This window comes from Lissotriton helveticus, chromosome 4_1, assembly GCF_964261635.1.
Source record: "Lissotriton helveticus chromosome 4_1, aLisHel1.1, whole genome shotgun sequence".
NCBI classification, from domain to species: Eukaryota; Metazoa; Chordata; class Amphibia; order Caudata; family Salamandridae; genus Lissotriton; species Lissotriton helveticus.
In genome coordinates, this window is record NC_136063.1 from 550,903,360 (window position 1) to 550,925,341 (window position 21,982).

The window sequence follows — 21,982 nt, forward strand, 5'->3', positions numbered from 1 at the left end:
TGTAGTTACCGAAGCTGTATTTTTTTAAGGTGCCCTTAGATAACTTCTCCTTACATATGAGGCAGGTGACATATCTGGCATTTACTTTCTTCTGCCCTTCAGGGATCAAAAAAAACTGCCAAATAAAACTGGTTTTCCGATGAGAAACCCGGGGCTGCTCTTCTAAAAACTGTGGTCCTTCTGTCTCCTCTTCCTCTTGCTCATCCTCTTCCTCCTCTGTGTTGCTGATGAACTGGAGAGGTGGTCCTCTCTTCCCATGAGGAGGTGGTGGTGGTGGTGGGGGTCCACCAGCTGAAGCTACCAATGAAGCCATTGCTGAACTATCAAAAAAGGTCTTCCTCTCACAAAGATGAAAGTCAGAGTGAGGAAAGAAGGAGGGGTTTTCATCATTTGGGAAAAACAATAGTTCTAAACCAATGAAAAGTGTTATTTTTAGGTCACCTGACCTAGCCTTACATCATTATGAAACCAAAAGTGAAATGAACCAATGAAAAGTTTTATTAACAAGTCACATGACCTGTTACGCTTATGTTACGCGCTGCGGAACGCGCCCCGGATCGCTTCCGGGTCGCTGCGCTTCGCGCCTCGGTTCGCGCTCCGGAGCACTTTCGGGTGCGCAAACGCGGCGTGTCATAAGACGCATTACGCGGCAACGCGATACGTCGCGCTTTTGCGACGCGCCCCTGATCGCTTCCGGGGAGCTGCGCTTCGCGTCTCAGTTCGCGTACCGGAGCACTTCCGGGTGCGCTAACGCGGCGCGTCATAAGACGCATTACGCGACAACGCGATACATCGCGCTTCCGCGATGCGTCACGATGTTGATTTCTAACGCGGCAGTTGCGCAAACGGAACGTTTACCGGTTCGCGGACCGGGTCGCGGCATCAAATTGAGCTAACGGGAAGCTTCCCGGTTCGCGAACCGGGAGCAAAGAAAAAAAAATATTTAAAAAAAATGTTATTAATAAACATATTTAGTGAAAAGACGGAGTCTGGCCCTGGGACGGGGGGCAGCTGGACCAAAATATACCAGTAAAAGAAAAAATTGCTAGCCCTCCCACTTTAATTAGTCTCTCTATGCTCTGAGACTACAAACAAAAGCAAATCAATTTGTTTGTATGGGTGATTTTATTTAACCCTTTTATTCATTATTTTGATAGTATTTGTCTTTTTCATAGGCAAGAAGAACACTTTATATACACCTGTACACAATACAAAATACATTTATACATATTTACAACTACTATACAAATAACACATATGTAATCAATCAAACAGTTATCCACAAACTTCTTTTGCAAAAAATATATATATAGAGCAATTCTATCTCTCCAAATAATTAATCTTTGTGAGATCGTCAAGCCACTATTAGACCCATAAGGTGAAAAAAGGTGAAAAAAGGCAACAGAAATCGAATTTAATTCACAGTCAATTCCAACAAAATGCGTGAACCCTTCAAGGGCAGATATTTTGTAATGTCTGTCTGCCGTTTGCCTTGCCGACGCGTTTCGAATCTGTAATTAATCACAGATTCTCCTCAGGGCTCTTTCATTGTATTCAATCTATACAAAATAAAACGAAGTTTGTTTTAGTGCTTGAGACTTGAATGTTAATAACCCCCTAGATTAGCTGGACTTAACTGAACTGGTTACCTTCATGAAGATGCGGTGGGCTCTCGTGGTCCAATTGCTCACGAGGGGCTAAGCGCCACAGAAAATCAGTGGAACAAAAGGTATGTTCTGGAAGAAAATTAATTCATATGCTTACTCAGCCATCCGAGGCAAGAAAGTGTGACTGGCAACAGACCTAAAAGTACCAAATCATACCTCTGTCAAGTATGGCAGTGGATGCTGTGCTAGATCCTCACTTTGTTCGATATACTTCCTAGGAGACCTGCAAAGCACAAGGGTCGCGCTCAGTATTGGCATTATTTATGACATCGTATTCTCGTGAAATGTGACAGGGGTGTGGAGTCACATACCTATAGTTTTCTGACTAGGCTTCGTAAAAAGCACATTCGCACAGAACTACACGGACATTTCCTCCTGAAGCACCTAAGGGGTGGTACCATCCCTTGGGGTCTTCAGGTGAAGAATGTCCCGGTGATTTTTACCGACGATGCGGATTACAAAAAGGGCTTCAGCTGCATAAATACCAAGTGCAGCAGGGACCTCATGGTCCATACCATAGAAACAGCACAGAGACTGTGTAAAAAAGAACTAGAAGAGATTGATGAACTTACTAAGGCCATCAGAGACAGTCAGGTGATTCCAGACTCTAAAGTCCTCCTAGAAAAATTAGATAAAGAAATACAAACCTTTAAGGACAATACCATCAATAGCAAGACAGCTCAGTACGAAAGGGATTCTAAATCCTTCACGTTAGAAAGAGCTTATCCTTTTCTCAAAGAAGATTACTACTCCCAAACAGAATCTCGAGGGGCACTCACAAACTTTCAAGGAAGATCCAGAAACAGATTTAAAACTTTTTCTGAGACTTCGTCTTCAGAGTCCTCGGGCTCTGAAGCAAGAGGGAATAATAATAAGAAACAAACTCCTTTTTTAGAGAACGCGTCGGCAAGGCAAACGGCAGACAGACATTACAAAATATCTGCCCTTGAAGGGTTCACGCATTTTGTTGGAATTGACTGTGAATTAAATTCGATTTCTGTTGCCTTTTTTCACCTTTTTTCACCTTATGGGTCTAATAGTGGCTTGACGATCTCACAAAGATTAATTATTTGGAGAGATAGAATTGCTCTATATATATATTTTTTGCAAAAGAAGTTTGTGGATAACTGTTTGATTGATTACATATGTGTTATTTGTATAGTAGTTGTAAATATGTATAAATGTATTTTGTATTGTGTACAGGTGTATATAAAGTGTTCTTCTTGCCTATGAAAAAGACAAATACTATCAAAATAATGAATAAAAGGGTTAAATAAAATCACCCATACAAACAAATTGATTTGCTTTTGTTTGTAGTCTCAGAGCATAGAGAGACTAATTAAAGTGGGAGGGCTAGCAATTTTTTCTTTTACTGGTATATTTTGGTCCAGCTGCCCCCCGTCCCAGGGCCAGACTCCGTCTTTTCACTAACTATAGAGCGGGTGCAGACTCGCGAGAGTTATAAGGGCAACAAGATTTTTCCACGTTGGAAGCCCTTTTCGAACTGACAACTGGGAGAGACATCTTGTCCCTCCAAAGTAATGGGCGAGAAGGACACTTTATCATTTTCGGAAAGCCATATTCAAAACTTGTTGGCTAACTCCCCCTTCGCTGAGGTAACTTTAAGTTCTTCTGCCCAACAGCAGAATGAAACTGATAAACTGACTAGGCTTCGTAAAAAGCACATTCGCACAGAACTACACGGACATTTCCTCCTGAAGCACCTAAGGGGTGGTACCATCCCTTGGGGTCTTCAGGTGAAGAATGTCCCGGTGATTTTTACCGACGATGCGGATTACAAAAAGGGCTTCAGCTGCATAAATACCAAGTGCAGCAGGGACCTCATGGTCCATACCATAGAAACAGCACAGAGACTGTGTAAAAAAGAACTAGAAGAGATTGATGAACTTACTAAGGCCATCAGAGACAGTCAGGTGATTCCAGACTCTAAAGTCCTCCTAGAAAAATTAGATAAAGAAATACAAACCTTTAAGGACAATACCATCAATAGCAAGACAGCTCAGTACGAAAGGGATTCTAAATCCTTCACGTTAGAAAGAGCTTATCCTTTTCTCAAAGAAGATTACTACTCCCAAACAGAATCTCGAGGGGCACTCACAAACTTTCAAGGAAGATCCAGAAACAGATTTAAAACTTTTTCTGAGACTTCGTCTTCAGAGTCCTCGGGCTCTGAAGCAAGAGGGAATAATAATAAGAAACAAACTCCTTTTTTAGAGAAAGGCCAACAACAAAAAGTAAGATTCAAACAGCCATGGGAAATGCGAACCAGGAGAAACTTCTACAAAACGTAGTGGGCTCCTCCACCATAGTGAACTTATCCACCCGGACCTTGACAAAGGAGGAAGAATCTGTCCTGAATTTAGGACTCAAATTCGTTCCATCTAGACATACGGACTTCACAAAGATTAAATTAGAGGCAATTGAGTTTTGCCGCAAGATCAGACTGAAAGTTTTCTTTGCAAACCAACCCCCTAGCACCAATATGGAAGCAACAGGCCTTAGGAACAAATCCACCTTTGTACCTAACCAGAACATCCCGAAACAGGTATATGCGTTCGAACAAATTTTATTGTCTGCAATCAACCAACTAGAGAGCAAACAAAAATTTGTGAAACAAAATATCTCGAAGGAACAACGGGCGGCCCTAAAAAGTCTTAAAGAAGATCATTCATTGATCATCAAACAGGCCGACAAGGGCGGAGCTGTCGTGATATGGCCGAGAGAGCAATACCTAGCAGAAGGGTTCTTGCAGGTCAACAACCAGGAATGGTATAGAAAACTGCAGGAGGATCCGTTACAACAGATCCAGGCATTAATCACAGAGATTGTGCAAACAGGCAGAGACAGTGGTTTCCTGGGCCCAAAAGAGAGTGACTTTTTAGTGAAGAAATGCCCAAGAACTCCTGTGGCATACTTCCTACCAAAGATTCACAAAAACTTGTCAAATCCCCCGGGGCGACCAATTGTGTCGGGCTGCGACTCATGTCTGGAGCCCCTGTCTAAGTATGTAGACTTCTTCCTCAAGCCCTTTGTGGCAAATGTGAGGTCCTACCTAAGGGATACAACTGATTTCCTAGTGAAGATAGAAGGGACTCCGTTCGATCAGACATCACAACTTATGGTAACTATGGACGTGACGTCCCTTTACACCCAGATACCACAGGATGAGGCACTGGAGGTCTTGGAACTCTACCTTGACTTAAGGGAAAGACCACATAGAGTCCCAACATCCTTCATTTTGCGATTGGCCGAAATAACCCTCAAAAGAAATTATTTCCGTTTTAACAACGACTTCTTCATGCAAATCAAGGGCACCGCGATGGGGTGCCCTTATGCCCCAGAAATGGCCGTTCTATATATGGCCGAGTACGAGAAAAAATATGTGGAGGAGAACAACCCTTTCAGACATCACATTTTGCACTGGTATCGTTATATCGACGACGTGTGGCTCCTGTGGCAGGGGAGCCACACCGAGTTGAGTGACTTCCACCGGTGGCTCAACAATAGACACCAAGACATAAAGTTCTCGGTTGACTCCAGCAATGCTAAAATGACATTCCTTGATGTGGAAATAAGAGACGTTGACGGTTGCTTGAAGTCCTCCTTATTTAAGAAAGCTACAGACAGGAATACCATACTCCACTACGGGAGTTCACATCCCAGAAATCTGAGGGCAAATTTGCCATATGGACAGTTACTGCGAATTAGGAGAAACTGTTCAGAACTGGCACAATTTGACCAACATGGGCAAAACTTTTGTGAAGAACTAACGCAACGGGGCTACCCCAAAAAGTTACTCAAACATTCTTTTAAAAGAGCACGATACACACCGAGAGAGTGTCTTCTTGAAACAAAGGTTAAACGTGACCTAGAGAATCTAGTTTGTGTGACGACATTCTGCGCTGAAACTCACAACATACGCCAAATGGTATTAAAACACTGGCATTTACTGGAAGAATTAGAAACACCTATTCCCCGTCCAATATTCGCTTTCAAAAGAAATCAGAATATTGGCCAGCAAATAGTCCGTGCTGATATAAGAACAGCCAAACCCAAAAGCGACTTGCTGTCGAAATGGGGTCTCAAACCGATCGAAGGACACCACAGGTGTGGAAATTGTATCGCGTGCGATACGACAATTGAAGGTACCAGTTTTCAACATTCCAACACAACATGGTCTCACACAAGTTTCACCAACTGCAGAACGAAAAATGTCGTTTATGCCATTATTTGTCCCTGCCCCAGAATTTATATTGGAAAGACCAATCAGCAGGTTAACACGCGCATGACACAACACAGGTCGCGCATTAAAAATAAAGTTCTAACTGCGCCCTTAGTTCAACATTTCTCTGACAAACAACACGGAGAAAATGATTTCAAATGGACTGTGCTATTTAGCATTAACCAACCGAAACCAGGCATTAACATTGAACAGATCCTACTGAAAAGAGAGGCTTATTTAATTCTCAAGTTCAATAGTACCCAAACAGGGTTGAATACACTTTCAGAAATTTCACGCTTGTAATGAGTACATGCGTTGAACCATCAACAAACTACAATATCCATAATGCTAAGCTTCTGGCTCACTTTGATGTAGGAGCCCCACACGGCCACTTGGCTGCCAAAGTGTTCGCATTTCCTGGTTCGGCAACCGATGAGAGAGGTGAGTGTCAGAGAGGCTCCGAACGCGTTTTCATTTTAACGCTTTGGAATTATGCCGTGTCTGTAACTAAGGAATTCTTTTCCTGTTTTACAGCGCGAGTGACCAGGCGCGGTTGTAAACAACGGGGAGAAACTCGAGTCCCCGCCATTGATTCAAACTGTTTTCGATAAAGAGAAGAAAATAACGGCATGGCGACCCACGCCCTGCGCTCTTCACGAAAACTATAGGTATGTGACTCCACACCCCTGTCACATTTCACGAGAATACGATGTCATAAATAATGCCAATACTGAGCGCGACCCTTGTGCTTTGCAGGTCTCCTAGGAAGTATATCGAACAAAGTGAGGATCTAGCACAGCATCCACTGCCATACTTGACAGAGGTATGATTTGGTACTTTTAGGTCTGTTGCCAGTCACACTTTCTTGCCTCGGATGGCTGAGTAAGCATATGAATTAATTTTCTTCCAGAACATACCTTTTGTTCCACTGATTTTCTGTGGCGCTTAGCCCCTCGTGAGCAATTGGACCACGAGAGCCCACCGCATCTTCATGAAGGTAACCAGTTCAGTTAAGTCCAGCTAATCTAGGGGGTTATTAACATTCAAGTCTCAAGCACTAAAACAAACTTCGTTTTATTTTGCATAGATTGAATACAATGAAAGAGCCCTGAGGAGAATCTGTGATTAATTACAGATTCGAAACGCGTCGGCAAGGCAAACGGCAGACAGACATTACAAAATATCTGCCCTTGAAGGGTTCACGCATTTTGTTGGAATTGACTGTGAATTAAATTCGATTTCTGTTGCCTTTTTTCACCTTTTTTCACCTTATGGGTCTAATAGTGGCTTGACGATCTCACAAAGATTAATTATTTGGAGAGATAGAATTGCTCTATATATATATTTTTTGCAAAAGAAGTTTGTGGATAACTGTTTGATTGATTACATATGTGTTATTTGTATAGTAGTTGTAAATATGTATAAATGTATTTTGTATTGTGTACAGGTGTATATAAAGTGTTCTTCTTGCCTATGAAAAAGACAAATACTATCAAAATAATGAATAAAAGGGTTAAATAAAATCACCCATACAAACAAATTGATTTGCTTTTGTTTGTAGTCTCAGAGCATAGAGAGACTAATTAAAATGGGAGGGCTAGCAATTTTTTCTTTTACTATTAATAAACATATAACATATATTTTTGGATTTAAAGAAGAATACATTTTACAGCTACAGATATTAGCTTTTAAAAAACCAATGAAATTCACTGAAAAAACCATAGGTTATAGACCATATATAGTTAGGAATTAGCATTTAAAAAACCTTATTTTACTCACACAAAACCATTGAAATTCCATATATAGTTAGTTGTACTAACTATATATCGCGCACCCGCAATCCACTGCTGATCATGTCACATATTACATCATTCATGACATGGTCAGTGACATCACTGATGACATCACTGATGACATCTCAAATGACATCACTGATGACATCACTGATGACATCTCAAATGACATCACTGATGACATCACTGATGACTACATCCAGTGACTGTATAATTCTGTAAAGTTAAAATATGTCTTACATATTGAAGAATGAGTGGATGTATAAGTGTCTTGATGAAGGATTTAGTAGGGGCATGACTGACTGTATGAGTGACTGATTAAATGTGTCTCACTGAGTGCATGGGTTAGTGACTAAACTGTCTTAATTTGTGCATCATTACCAGGGCGGGAGTAAGAACTCAAAACTGCTGTGCCGCATTGCTCGCCTGTTGGCCCACAGCCCCTGAGGAAGTGATCGTTATCACGAAACGCGTTGGGCATTGATGTTTTGTGGAGCACTTGTGAATTTCTGAACATTGCTTTTCACCTACCAATAAAGATGGCTGATTTTGAACTTACCTGAGGTGGATGTCCTTACAACAGGCAAACTTTGCGTTTGGATATTAGCGGCTTCGCCTGAGCCGCGAGGACGCCCCGCTGCACGTGTGCAGTTCCGCTGTGGCATCATCCGGTGCTATGGCCATGGAACAGGTTCGTCGCCGGTGGGTGAATGTAAATGCATGACAGACTGCAGCAGTAAACCACTACCCACTTGGGATTGATTTGGGTGTAGATTGCAGGAAGAACACAGCGATCCACTTGGATTATTACGATGAGGACTCCAAGTACCAGCATGCTCGTGTTGGACACGCCCACCAGGGCGGGAGTAAGAACTCAAAACTGCTGTGCCGCATTGCTCGCCTGTTGGCCCACAGCCCCTGAGGAAGTGATCGTTATCACGAAACGCATTGGGCATTGATGTTTTGTGGAGCACTTGTGAATTTCTGAACATTGCTTTTCACCTACCAATAAAGATGGCTGATTTTGAACTTACCTGAGGTGGATGTCCTTACAGCAGGCAAACTTTGCGTTTGGATATTAGCGGCTTCGCCTGAGCCGCGAGGACGCCCCGCTGCACGTGTGCAGTTCCGCTGTGGCATCATCCGGTGCTATGGCCATGGAACAGGTTCGTCGCCGGTGGGTGAATGTAAATGCATGACAGACTGCAGCAGTAAACCACTACCCACTTGGGATTGATTTGGGTGTAGATTGCAGGAAGAACACAGCGATCCACTTGGATTATTACGATGAGGACTCCAAGTACCAGCATGCTCGTGTTGGACACGCCCACCAGGGCGGGAGTAAGAACTCAAAACTGCTGTGCCGCATTGCTCGCCTGTTGGCCCACAGCCCCTGAGGAAGTGATCGTTATCACGAAACGCGTTGGGCATTGATGTTTTGTGGAGCACTTGTGAATTTCTGAACATTGCTTTTCACCTACCAATAAAGATGGCTGATTTTGAACTTACCTGAGGTGGATGTCCTTACAGCAGGCAAACTTTGCGTTTGGATATTAGCGGCTTCGCCTGAGCCGCGAGGACGCCCCGCTGCACGTGTGCAGTTCCGCTGTGGCATCATCCGGTGCTATGGCCATGGAACAGGTTCGTCGCCGGTGGGTGAATGTAAATGCATGACAGACTGCAGCAGTAAACCACTACCCACTAGGGATTGATTTGGGTGTAGATTGCAGGAAGAACACAGCGATCCACTTGGATTATTACGATGAGGACTCCAAGTACCAGCATGCTCGTGTTGGACACGCCCACCAGGGCGGGAGTAAGAACTCAAAACTGCTGTGCCGCATTGCTCGCCTGTTGGCCCACAGCCCCTGAGGAAGTGATCGTTATCACGAAACGCGTTGGGCATTGATGTTTTGTGGAGCACTTGTGAATTTCTGAACATTGCTTTTCACCTACCAATAAAGATGGCTGATTTTGAACTTACCTGAGGTGGATGTCCTTACAGCAGGCAAACTTTGCGTTTGGATATTAGCGGCTTCGCCTGAGCCGCGAGGACGCCCCGCTGCACGTGTGCAGTTCCGCTGTGGCATCATCCGGTGCTATGGCCATGGAACAGGTTCGTCGCTGGTGGGTGAATGTAAATGCATGACAGACTGCAGCAGTAAACCACTACCCACTAGGGATTGATTTGGGTGTAGATTGCAGGAAGAACACAGCGATCCACTTGGATTATTACGATGAGGACTCCAAGTACCAGCATGCTCGTGTTGGACACGCCCACCAGGGCGGGAGTAAGAACTCAAAACTGCTGTGCCGCATTGCTCGCCTGTTGGCCCACAGCCCCTGAGGAAGTGATCGTTATCACGAAACGCGTTGGGCATTGATGTTTTCTGGAGCACTTGTGAATTTCTGAACATTGCTTTTCACCTACCAATAAAGATGGCTGATTTTGAACTTACCTGAGGTGGATGTCCTTACAGCAGGCAAACTTTGCGTTTGGATATTAGCGGCTTCGCCTGAGCCGTGAGGACGCCCCGCTGCACGTGTGCAGTTCCGCTGTGGCATCATCCGGTGCTATGGCCATGGAACAGGTTCGTCGCCGGTGGGTGAATGTAAATGCATGACAGACTGCAGCAGTAAACCACTACCCACTTGGGATTGATTTGGGTGTAGATTGCAGGAAGAACACAGCGATCCACTTGGATTATTACGATGAGGACTCCAAGTACCAGCATGCTCGTGTTGGACACGCCCACCAGGGCGGGAGTAAGAACTCAAAACTGCTGTGCCGCATTGCTCGCCTGTTGGCCCACAGCCCCTGAGGAAGTGATCGTTATCACGAAACGCGTTGGGCATTGATGTTTTGTGGAGCACTTGTGAATTTCTGAACATTGCTTTTCACCTACCAATAAAGATGGCTGATTTTGAACTTACCTGAGGTGGATGTCCTTACAGCAGGCAAACTTTGCATTTGGATATATATTTATATATATATATATATATATATCTCACACTGAAAGGTTACCCTTTTGAGGAAGCCACACGCAAGTAGGTTTAAAATTGACGTTTTATTCTTGGAAGCTGCAGCGAAGTTTAAACAGGAAATCTTGCCAAAATTCATAAGCCTGACGCGTTTCGTGCCTGCTCGCACTTAATCATAGGCAAAGTTCAAACACTGTGCAAAGCATTTCCGTGATGTTTTTAATTACTACCACCTGCCCCAGTGGGCGTTGGCTCACACTAAGCCTCATGGTAGCTGTAGTCCGTGATATACTCCAGTGAGTTGTTTGACACAGCGAAAATATCCAGAAAAGTACAATACCCCAGTGGGTGGAAAGAGTTCAGTTCACCCCTCGTTGCATCTTATACCTTCCAAGCGCGACCTCTTGCCCTTCATGATGAAAGTCATCTGACATCAGACTGGACTGCTTTGATGCAGCGGAGCTTCCCAACACGACCGGGACAGCCGTTTTAACATCTCACACTGAAAGGTTACCCTTTTGAGGAAGCCACACGCAAGTAGGTTTAAAATTGACGTTTTATTCTTGGAAGCTGCAGCGAAGTTTAAACAGGAAATCTTGCCAAAATTCATAAGCCTGACGCGTTTCGTGCCTGCTCGCACTTAATCATAGGCAAAGTTCAAACACTGTGCAAAGCATTTCCGTGATGTTTTTAATTACTACCACCTGCCCCAGTGGGCGTTGGCTCACACTAAGCCTCATGGTAGCTGTAGTCCGTGATATACTCCAGTGAGTTGTTTGACACAGCGAAAATATCCAGAAAAGTACAATACCCCAGTGGGTGGAAAGAGTTCAGTTCACCCCTCGTTGCATCTTATACCTTCCAAGCGCGACCTCTTGCCCTTCATGATGAAAGTCATCTGACATCAGGCTGGACTGCTTTGATGCAGCGGAGCTTCCCAACACGACCGGGACAGCCGTTTTAACATCTCACACTGAAAGGTTACCCTTTTGAGGAAGCCACACGCAAGTAGGTTTAAAATTGACGTTTTATTCTTGGAAGCTGCAGCGAAGTTTAAACAGGAAATCTTGCCAAAATTCATAAGCCTGACGCGTTTCGTGCCTGCTCACACTGTGCAAAGCATTTCCGTGATGTTTTTAATTACTACCACCTGCCCCAGTGGGCGTTGGCTCACACTAAGCCTCATGTACTTTTCTGGATATTTTCGCTGTGTCAAACAACTCACTGGAGTATATCACGGACTACAGCTACCATGAGGCTTAGTGTGAGCCAACGCCCACTGGGGCAGGTGGTAGTAATTAAAAACATCACGGAAATGCTTTGCACAGTGTTTGAACTTTGCCTATGATTAAGTGCGAGCAGGCACGAAACGCGTCAGGCTTATGAATTTTGGCAAGATTTCCTGTTTAAACTTCGCTGCAGCTTCCAAGAATAAAACGTCAATTTTAAACCTACTTGCGTGTGGCTTCCTCAAAAGGGTAACCTTTCAGTGTGAGATGTTAAAACGGCTGTCCCGGTCGTGTTGGGAAGCTCCGCTGCATCAAAGCAGTCCAGTCTGATGTCAGATGACTTTCATCATGAAGGGCAAGAGGTCGCGCTTGGAAGGTATAAGATGCAACGAGGGGTGAACTGAACTCTTTCCACCCACTGGGGTATTGTACTTTTCTGGATATTTTCGCTGTGTCAAACAACTCACTGGAGTATATCACGGACTACAGCTACCATGAGGCTTAGTGTGAGCCAACGCCCACTGGGGCAGGTGGTAGTAATTAAAAACATCACGGAAATGCTTTGCACAGTGTTTGAACTTTGCCTATGATTAAGTGCGAGCAGGCACGAAACGCGTCAGGCTTATGAATTTTGGCAAGATTTCCTGTTTAAACTTCGCTGCAGCTTCCAAGAATAAAACGTCAATTTTAAACCTACTTGCGTGTGGCTTCCTCAAAAGGGTAACCTTTCAGTGTGAGATGTTAAAACGGCTGTCCCGGTCGTGTTGGGAAGCTCCGCTGCATCAAAGCAGTCCAGTCTGATGTCAGATGACTTTCATCATGAAGGGCAAGAGGTCGCGCTTGGAAGGTATAAGATGCAACGAGGGGTGAACTGAACTCTTTCCACCCACTGGGGTATTGTACTTTTCTGGATATTTTCGCTGTGTCAAACAACTCACTGGAGTATATCACGGACTACAGCTACCATGAGGCTTAGTGTGAGCCAACGCCCACTGGGGCAGGTGGTAGTAATTAAAAACATCACGGAAATGCTTTGCACAGTGTTTGAACTTTGCCTATGATTAAGTGCGAGCAGGCACGAAACGCGTCAGGCTTATGAATTTTGGCAAGATTTCCTGTTTAAACTTCGCTGCAGCTTCCAAGAATAAAACGTCAATTTTAAACCTACTTGCGTGTGGCTTCCTCAAAAGGGTAACCTTTCAGTGTGAGATGTTAAAACGGCTGTCCCGGTCGTGTTGGGAAGCTCCGCTGCATCAAAGCAGTCCAGTCTGATGTCAGATGACTTTCATCATGAAGGGCAAGAGGTCGCGCTTGGAAGGTATAAGATGCAACGAGGGGTGAACTGAACTCTTTCCACCCACTGGGGTATTGTACTTTTCTGGATATTTTCGCTGTGTCAAACAACTCACTGGAGTATATCACGGACTACAGCTACCATGAGGCTTAGTGTGAGCCAACGCCCACTGGGGCAGGTGGTAGTAATTAAAAACATCACGGAAATGCTTTGCACAGTGTTTGAACTTTGCCTATGATTAAGTGCGAGCAGGCACGAAACGCGTCAGGCTTATGAATTTTGGCAAGATTTCCTGTTTAAACTTCGCTGCAGCTTCCAAGAATAAAACGTCAATTTTAAACCTACTTGCGTGTGGCTTCCTCAAAAGGGTAACCTTTCAGTGTGAGATATATATATATATATATATATATATATATATATATATATATATATATATATATATATATATTCACTGAAAAAACCATAGGTTATAGACCATATATAGTTAGGAATTAGCATTTACAAAACCTTGAAAATTCACTGAAAAAACCATAGGTTATAGACCATATATAGTTAGGAATTAGCATTTACAAAACCTTATTTTACTCACACAAAACCATTGAAATTCGCATATATAGTTAGTTGTACTAACTATATATCGCGCACCCGCAATCCACTGCTGATCATGTCACATATTACATCATTCATGACATGGTCAGTGACATCACTGATGACATCACTGATGACATCTCAAATGACATCACTGATGACATCACTGATGACATCTCAAATGACATCACTGATGACAACATCCAGTGACTGTGTATTTCTGTAAAGTTAAAATATGTCTTAAATATTGAAGAATGAGTGGATGTATAAGTGTCTGGATGAAGGATTTAGTATGTGCACGACTGACTGTATGAGTGAGTGATTAAATGTGTCTCACTGAGTGCATGGGTTAGTGACTAAAGTGTCTTAATTTGTGCATCATTATGTCTGTTGTTCTGTAAAATGCTGCATGTGTTGATCAGTAGCTATATGAGTAACTATATGGGTTATTGATTGGTTGCCCAAGTATTTGGATGGGAGACTGAGTGTGTGTGTGGGTGGCTGGGAGGTGTATGACTCTGTGCATAGATGTGTGAGCAGTTGATTCACTAGATGTATGGGTTCAAAAGTGCATGTGGAAACAGCTGTATGGGCGGTTGACTGTGTGCATGAGTGTATTGGTGAGTGAATGGATATCTCAGTGCTACATGTCAAAGTAAGTACATATGTAAAACACAGTACATGTGAGAGTTGACATATATAAATAACTGTGCATAAGAGCTAGTGAATGTGTGAGTGGCTGTATGGATCATTGTGAACTTGTATCAGGGATTGTATAAGAGAGTAAATATGTGTTAGTATATGTTTGAATAAGTAAGGTGTGTATAACTGTATAGTTGAGAAAATGGAGGTGTGATTGATTCTTTGCATGACTGAATAGGTGTGTGAGTAACTCCATGGATGAGTGACAGTCTGTGAGTGTCTGTTTACACTGAGTTTATCTAAGGTTATATTAGAGTCTGAAGAGGTTCATCGTATTATCACATGAATAATGTCATCAGTGATGTGCTCACTAATGTCATCAGTGATGTCAACAGTGATGTCATTTGAGATGTCATCAGTGATGTCATCAGTGATGTCATTTGAGATGTCATCAGTGATGTCATCAGTGATGTCACTGACCATGTCATGAATGATGTAATATGTGACATGATCAGCAGTGGATTGCGGGTGCGCGATATATAGTTAGTACAACTAACTATATATGCGAATTTCAATGGTTTTGTGTGAGTAAAATAAGGTTTTGTAAATGCTAATTCCTAACTATATATGGTCTATAACCTATGGTTTTTTCAGGGAATCTATATATATATATATATATATATATATATATGTATATATATATATATATATATATATATATGCATATATATATATATATATATATTCACTGAAAAAACCATAGGTTATAGACCATATATAGTTAGGAATTAGCATTTAAAAAACCTTATTTTACTCACACAAAACCATTGAAATTCCATATATAGTTAGTTGTACTAACTATATATCGCGCACCCGCAATCCACTGCTGATGATGTCACATATTACATCATTCATGACATGGTCAGTGACATCACTGATGACATCACTGATGACATCTCAAATGACATCACTGATGACATCTCAAATGACATTACTGATGACATCACTGATGACGTCATCCAGTGACTGTATAATTCTGTAAAGTTAAAATATGTCTTACATATTTAAGAATGAGTGGATGTATAAATGTCTGGATGAAGGATTTAGTAGGTGCATGACTGACTGTATGAGTGAGTGGTTAAATGTGTCTCACTGAGTGCATGGGTTAGTGACTAAACTGTCTCAATTTGTGCATCATTATGTCTGTTGTTCTATAAACTGCTGCATGTGTTGATCATTAGCTATATGATTAACTATATGCGTTATTGATTGGTTGCCTACGTATTTGTATGGGAGACTGAGAGTGTGTATGGGTGGCTGGGAGGTGTATGACTCTGTGCATAGATGTGTGAGCAGTTGATTCACTAGATGTATGGGTTCAAAAGTGCATGTGGAAACAGCTGTATGGGCGGTTGACTGTGTGCATGAGTGTATTGCTGAGTGAATGGATATCTCAGTGCTACATGTAAAAGTAAGTACATATGTAAAACACAGTACATGTGAGAGTTGACATATATAAATAACTGTGCATAAGAGCCAGTGAATGTGTGAGTGGCTGTATGGATCATTGTGAACTTGTATCAGGGATTGTATAAGAGAGTAAATATGTGTTAGTATATCTTTGAATAAGTAAGGTGTGTATAACTGTATAGTTGAGAAAATGGATGTGTGATTGATTCTTTGCATGACTGACTAGGTGTGTGTGTAACTCTATGGATGAGTGACAGTCTGTGAGTGTCTGTTTACACTTACTGTATCTAAGGTTATATTAGAGTCTGAAGAGCTTCATCGTATTATCACATGAATGATGTCATCAGTGATGTCATCAGTAATGTCAAATGAGATGTCATCAGTGATGTCATCAGTGATGTCATTTGAGATGTCATCAGTGATGTCATCAGTGATGTCATTTGAGATGTCATCAGTGATGTCATCAGTGATGTCACTGACCATGTCATGAATGATGTAATATGTGACATCATCAGCAGTGGATTGCGGGTGCGCGATATATAGTTAGTACAACTAACTATATATGGAATTTCAATGGTTTTGTGTGAGTAAAATAAGGTTTTTTAAATGCTAATTCCTAACTATATATGGTCTATAACCTATGGTTTTTTCAGTGAATGTTCAAGGTTTTGTAAATGCTAATTCCTAACTATATATGGTCTATAACCTATGGTTTTTTCAGTGAATTTCATTGGTTTTTTAAAAGCTAATATCTACAGCTGTAAAATGTATTCTTCTTTAAATCCAAAAATATATTTTATATGTTTATTAATAAATTTTTTTAAATATTTTTTTTGTTTCGCTCCCGGTCCGCTAACCGGGAAGCTTCCCGTTAGCTCAATTCGATTCCGCGATCCGGTCCGCGAACCGGTAACAAATCAACATAGTGACGGTATCGCGTTGCCGCGTAATGCGTCTTATGACGTACTGCGTTAGCGCACCCGGAAGTGCCCCGGGGCGCGGACCGAGGCGCGAAACGCAACTCCCCGGAAGCGATCCGCGGCGCGAAAGCGCAACGTATCGCGTTGCCGCGAAATGCGTCTTGTGACGTATCGCGTTAGCGCACCCGGAAGTGTCCCGGGGCGCGGACCGAGGCGCGAAGCGCAGCGAACCGGAAGCTAACCGGGGAGCGTTCCGCAGCGCGTAACATGAGCGTTAGAGGTCATGTGACTTGTTAATAACGCTTTTCATTGGTTCATTTCACTTTTAGTTTCATAATTATGGAAGGCTAGGTCAGGTGACCTAAAAATAACACTTTTCATTGGTTGAGAAGTATTGTTTTTTCCAAATGATGAAAACCACTCCTTCTTTCCTCACTCTGACTTTCATTATTGTGAGAGGAAGACCTATTTTGCTTCTTGGAAGACCTATTTTGATTGTATGAAAATGGCTTCACTGATTGCTTCAGCTGGTGCACCCCCACCACCACCTCCACCTCCTCATGGGAAGAGAGGACCACCTCCCCAGGTGGTTACCAACACTGAGGAGGAAGATGAAGAGATGGATGAGGAGGGAGAACAACCACAATTCCTGGAAGAGTTGCCCCGGGTTTCAAGAAAGAAACCCAGTTTCATCTGGCAGTTTTTTTCCATCCCTCGTGGCCAAAAAAAGGTCAATGCCAGGTACGCAACATGCCTCATATGCAAGGAACAATTGTCCAGAGGGACGGACAAAAAATACAGCTATGGTAATCATACCATGCATAGGCACATGACGAGGAAACATCCCCTAAATTACAGCCGGGCGGAATTAAGGGATATGATGGACAATCCTCGACCAACTCCTGTGGCGATACCAACAACATCGGTTTCTTTATCACCAGAGTAGGCACGGGAAACTGTGCCAAATATCCAACCAAATTTTGGGCACATGATTCACTTATGTATGTACTGTCGTGCATTATTAGCTTGTGGCAACATGAGCATCAATGCACTGAACCTGGCGTATGAACACCATGATTGCCCTAACCGCCCCCAGTAATTTTTTTTTGCTCCTGTTGAGCCCTTTTCAACGCCTGTTTTTTGTTGTTTCCCCCCCCCAAAAAAACCAAAAAAAATATAAAATCGTTCAAAAAATACAAAAAAAACAAAAAATGTTCAAAAAATACAAAAAAAATATAAAACAACAAAAATATTAAAAAAAAAGTTCTTTTCAGAACTACCTTCCCTTTCCAAAAAAATTGCTACAATGTTTAGCACTCTGGCAAGCTCTCTTTCTTTTGGTTCGCTCCCGGGTTAGCTTCCCGGTACGCGGACCGGGAGCTAACCAAAAAAAAAATTTTTTTAAAAAAAAGTGTAAGTATAAGGAAAGTAAACAGAGAGTGATGTTTCAAGAAAGACAGCTATAGGGAGTAAAGAAGAGATACTGTTTAATAGATCTATTTACCAAAGAACAGACAGAAGAGGGTATAATTGTGAAAAACAAAATAGATAACGAAGTGAAAGAAAAACAAGCATTGGCATAGCCAATAGGTCTCGCCTTTGGGACCTTCTAAGTATTTAGTTATGCAGCATAATATCCTTGGTGCAGCAACATCAACTGTTGCATGGCTAAACACGTATAAGGTCCCAAAGGCGAGACCTATTGTCTATGCCAATGCTTGTTTCTTAAGTAGAATTGCAATACGTCTGGCTCTTCCATGTGAAAAGATCTTATCTTGTGCTCTAAAGATTGCTAAAGTCTCGACAGAGAACAGGCTAGATTGTAAGTAGGGTAAATTGCGCTTGGTGATCTGTTTGAGGGAGCGTCTGCTTTGCCTGGTGTCTTTGGAGAGCAATTTTGATTGTTATACTGGACAATATAGCCCTAATGTAAATAACATAGGGGCATATTATCAACATAGGCAATAAAAGTTTTGCAGCTTTTATCGGCAGAAATGTGTCGCTAAAGCTGCTTTTGCGGCAGAAAACTGCCGCTAAAGCCGCTTTTGCACCAGTTTTCTGCCAATAAAAAGAGCAATAATTTTATTGGCTGCATTCATAATATGCCCCTTAGTGTGCTTCAACTACACAGAGAAAGCATTATGAACAAATAGTGATACAGTGATCAGTCAAAGACACTAAGAGTAATAGAGACGGAGTGAGTGAACAAGAGTGAGGAACTATGAGAAGAGAGGGACTGAGAAAAAGAGTGGAAGGAGTTGAGTAAGTAGGTAATAGAGAAAGGAATGAGGGAAGTAGCAAAGGCAGGAAACTGAGGATTAAAGAAATGAAGCAGTGGAACTAATAGTAGTTCAATGTGATAGAAATGTAACGAAAAGAGTACAAAATATTTACCTTATAATTGTCGTTAAATTCCTCATTTTTTATTTTTATACTTTCAATCTGTGAAAGAGAGAACAAACATTTGAAAAATATAAAAACATGTATTAAAAAATTACAAAAGACAAGGGCAAAGATTGAAGGACAAACAGTTTTTCAATAACTTTGACACTTACAGAAGCTACACAGTCCTAAAGATATACATTTTAAACTAACACTATCTTGATGCAGATGAAGTGAGGCCTATCTTAAAACATGGTGCATCTTTTGCATTGCTGTTGTCTCAGAAAAGTGTCGCAAGACACTAAAATTTAAAATAATTGCTTCAGGATGCCAATAAGATGTCTACTATCCAGAGTTTTGTTTCAGATGAGGCCTACTCAGGATTGCAGATGAAATTTCGAGTTGTTGAAGAGAATAGAGGACATAATACATGTGAAGGTCTACCAATGAAGTGAGTCATGTCCACTGCAATCTTCAACGAAGTCCAAACCTCCTATGTTTCCCTGGACAGACCTAAACTTGATCTGCACAATGTGATTCGTAATGATAGGAAACACAGGTGATGTAATTGAAATACATGCAATTTATTTTGCTCATTTCACAATCACATCACTTGTGTTTCCTTTGCTTAGGTATCTCATTGTGCAGATGTAGTCTAGCATATGAAAGAATACGCAGAAGTGCAGCACTGCATGCAACAACTTTGACACTTACAGAAGCCTCACCTTCTCCATGCCTCCTACACAGTTCTACATATACATCATAAATGCAAACAGTACAGAATTAATTATACATGTTAAATGGTTTATTTTTGCTGTTCTCAGAATGTATCAAAATTCACTAAAAACAGTGACTTGAAGGTATTCATCATGTAACAGCGGGGAAAAAAAAACACAATCAAAATGATTGTGTTTAAAAAACCCATACAACATCAGAAATCAAAAATCAGAACTCCTTAAAGTTAACTTACTTTCCATGACGTCCAAGGATGTCCTATGAATAGCTTACACTCTTTTGTGCTGTTATTACTTTCAGCCCGCCACTTTCTGAAAGAAAATCTCCATCGTTTTTAAAAACATGTTACATACAATAAATGACTTCTTGCTCTCTACCACAAGATTCCACAAGGCCAAATCTTGTCAGAGCCATGTATAACTCTTGGATTTCTTGTTAGCCAATCCCATCATTTGGCATTTCCGCAACTTTCAGAATTAAAATGTTGAAGATCATTTTCACAATCCTGGAATAGTAATATCTTCCCCTTCTTGCTCAGTCATGTTCTACATTTCCTATGACACTGATACTGCTTAATATGAAGCAGACTTACACTACCTCTATGACTACAATAATTATTTAATTCTCTACATCACTTTTAATCACAAAGCAATGTAAAACAGTAGACAGCATTGCAGACTTACATTCCCTCTACTCCATGTTTTGATTGGCTGCTTCAATTAGCTTATAAAAAGAAACAGTTTTTCTGAACTCATTCAAAGTGCACATATATCTCCATGATGTCCAGTCCTATGATTAGAAGTTATGTCTCTGAACTACACTTATCCTCAAGGCCAAATTGTGTAGGAGCCATTAGAACTTCTTGAAATTCCACAGAGCACATCCCGAGATTATTTCCCTAAAATTTTGGTTTTAAAAACACCAGGTAAGAGTTTTTAAGGTCATACGGCAATTTTTTTTTGAAAATTAAAACAGAATCATTGCAGAATGACCAGCCATTTCTAGACTTTAAATAAGCTGTGTAATGTCCTGATGATATTGAAGGGCCGTCATGATATCTAATTGCTGTAGTTACAAAAGTCCTTCCTGATATTGACAACTGCGAAGCTACAAATTTTTTTATTAAAGTTGTCAATTTTGTTCCATCAGGCCTACATCGTTGGAACATTAAAATGACGTACTGGCCATATGTTCGTATAAATAATGTGGACATCATTTCAGATTTACATTGGCTACACTCCATGTTGTGATTAGCAGCTTTTACTAGCTTATTAAAGGAGACTGATTTACTGTCTGGCAAAGTTAAATATATAAATCTTTCTGAGTCTACACTAGTAGTACTTGATATCATACAGTTCTCGCAGTCATGCTGCCATTGATAAGAAAGCCCAAACAGCTGATCTACATCTACACCTTCAGCATGTAATACATCAAGCATATACATTAAAAACTCCTGACAATCTTGCTGAATATTTTGAGAGAATTGTGTTTGGCCTGAACATCTGTCTAACAGATTTCGAATTTCAGACACACTTTCTATGTTTCTTCTATCAGTGGTACATTTCTCTAACACAGAATTTAACAAACCGCAAAATCTTTGATCAGAATTGACCACAATCTCTTCTTTTACATTTTCTAGAGAAAACAAAACATTAATTACTACATTAGCATAGCAGTTGACACCAGAACTGTTTTCAAACTGAAAACCAACAACATCTTCAACAGAATCCTTTTTGTTTCTGCTTGTAATTTTAGGTTCATTCACTTTTTGTCTTTTTGCTATAACCTCCCCAGTATTGTTCTCATTTCTTCGTTTCCGGCCTACCAGACGTTTCTCAAACAAAGGAAACTGAGGCAAATGTGGCGCATACTCTCTTCTTAACCTATTGTATTCCTTAACACAATCTAGATCTGCACAAATGTTTGTGACATCACACTCAATCAAGTACAATCCCGATAAAGTTCTAACTCGTGACAATGCCACATATGCCATACCCTCCTTGAACACAGAACTGCCAATATTCACCAATGCACTGT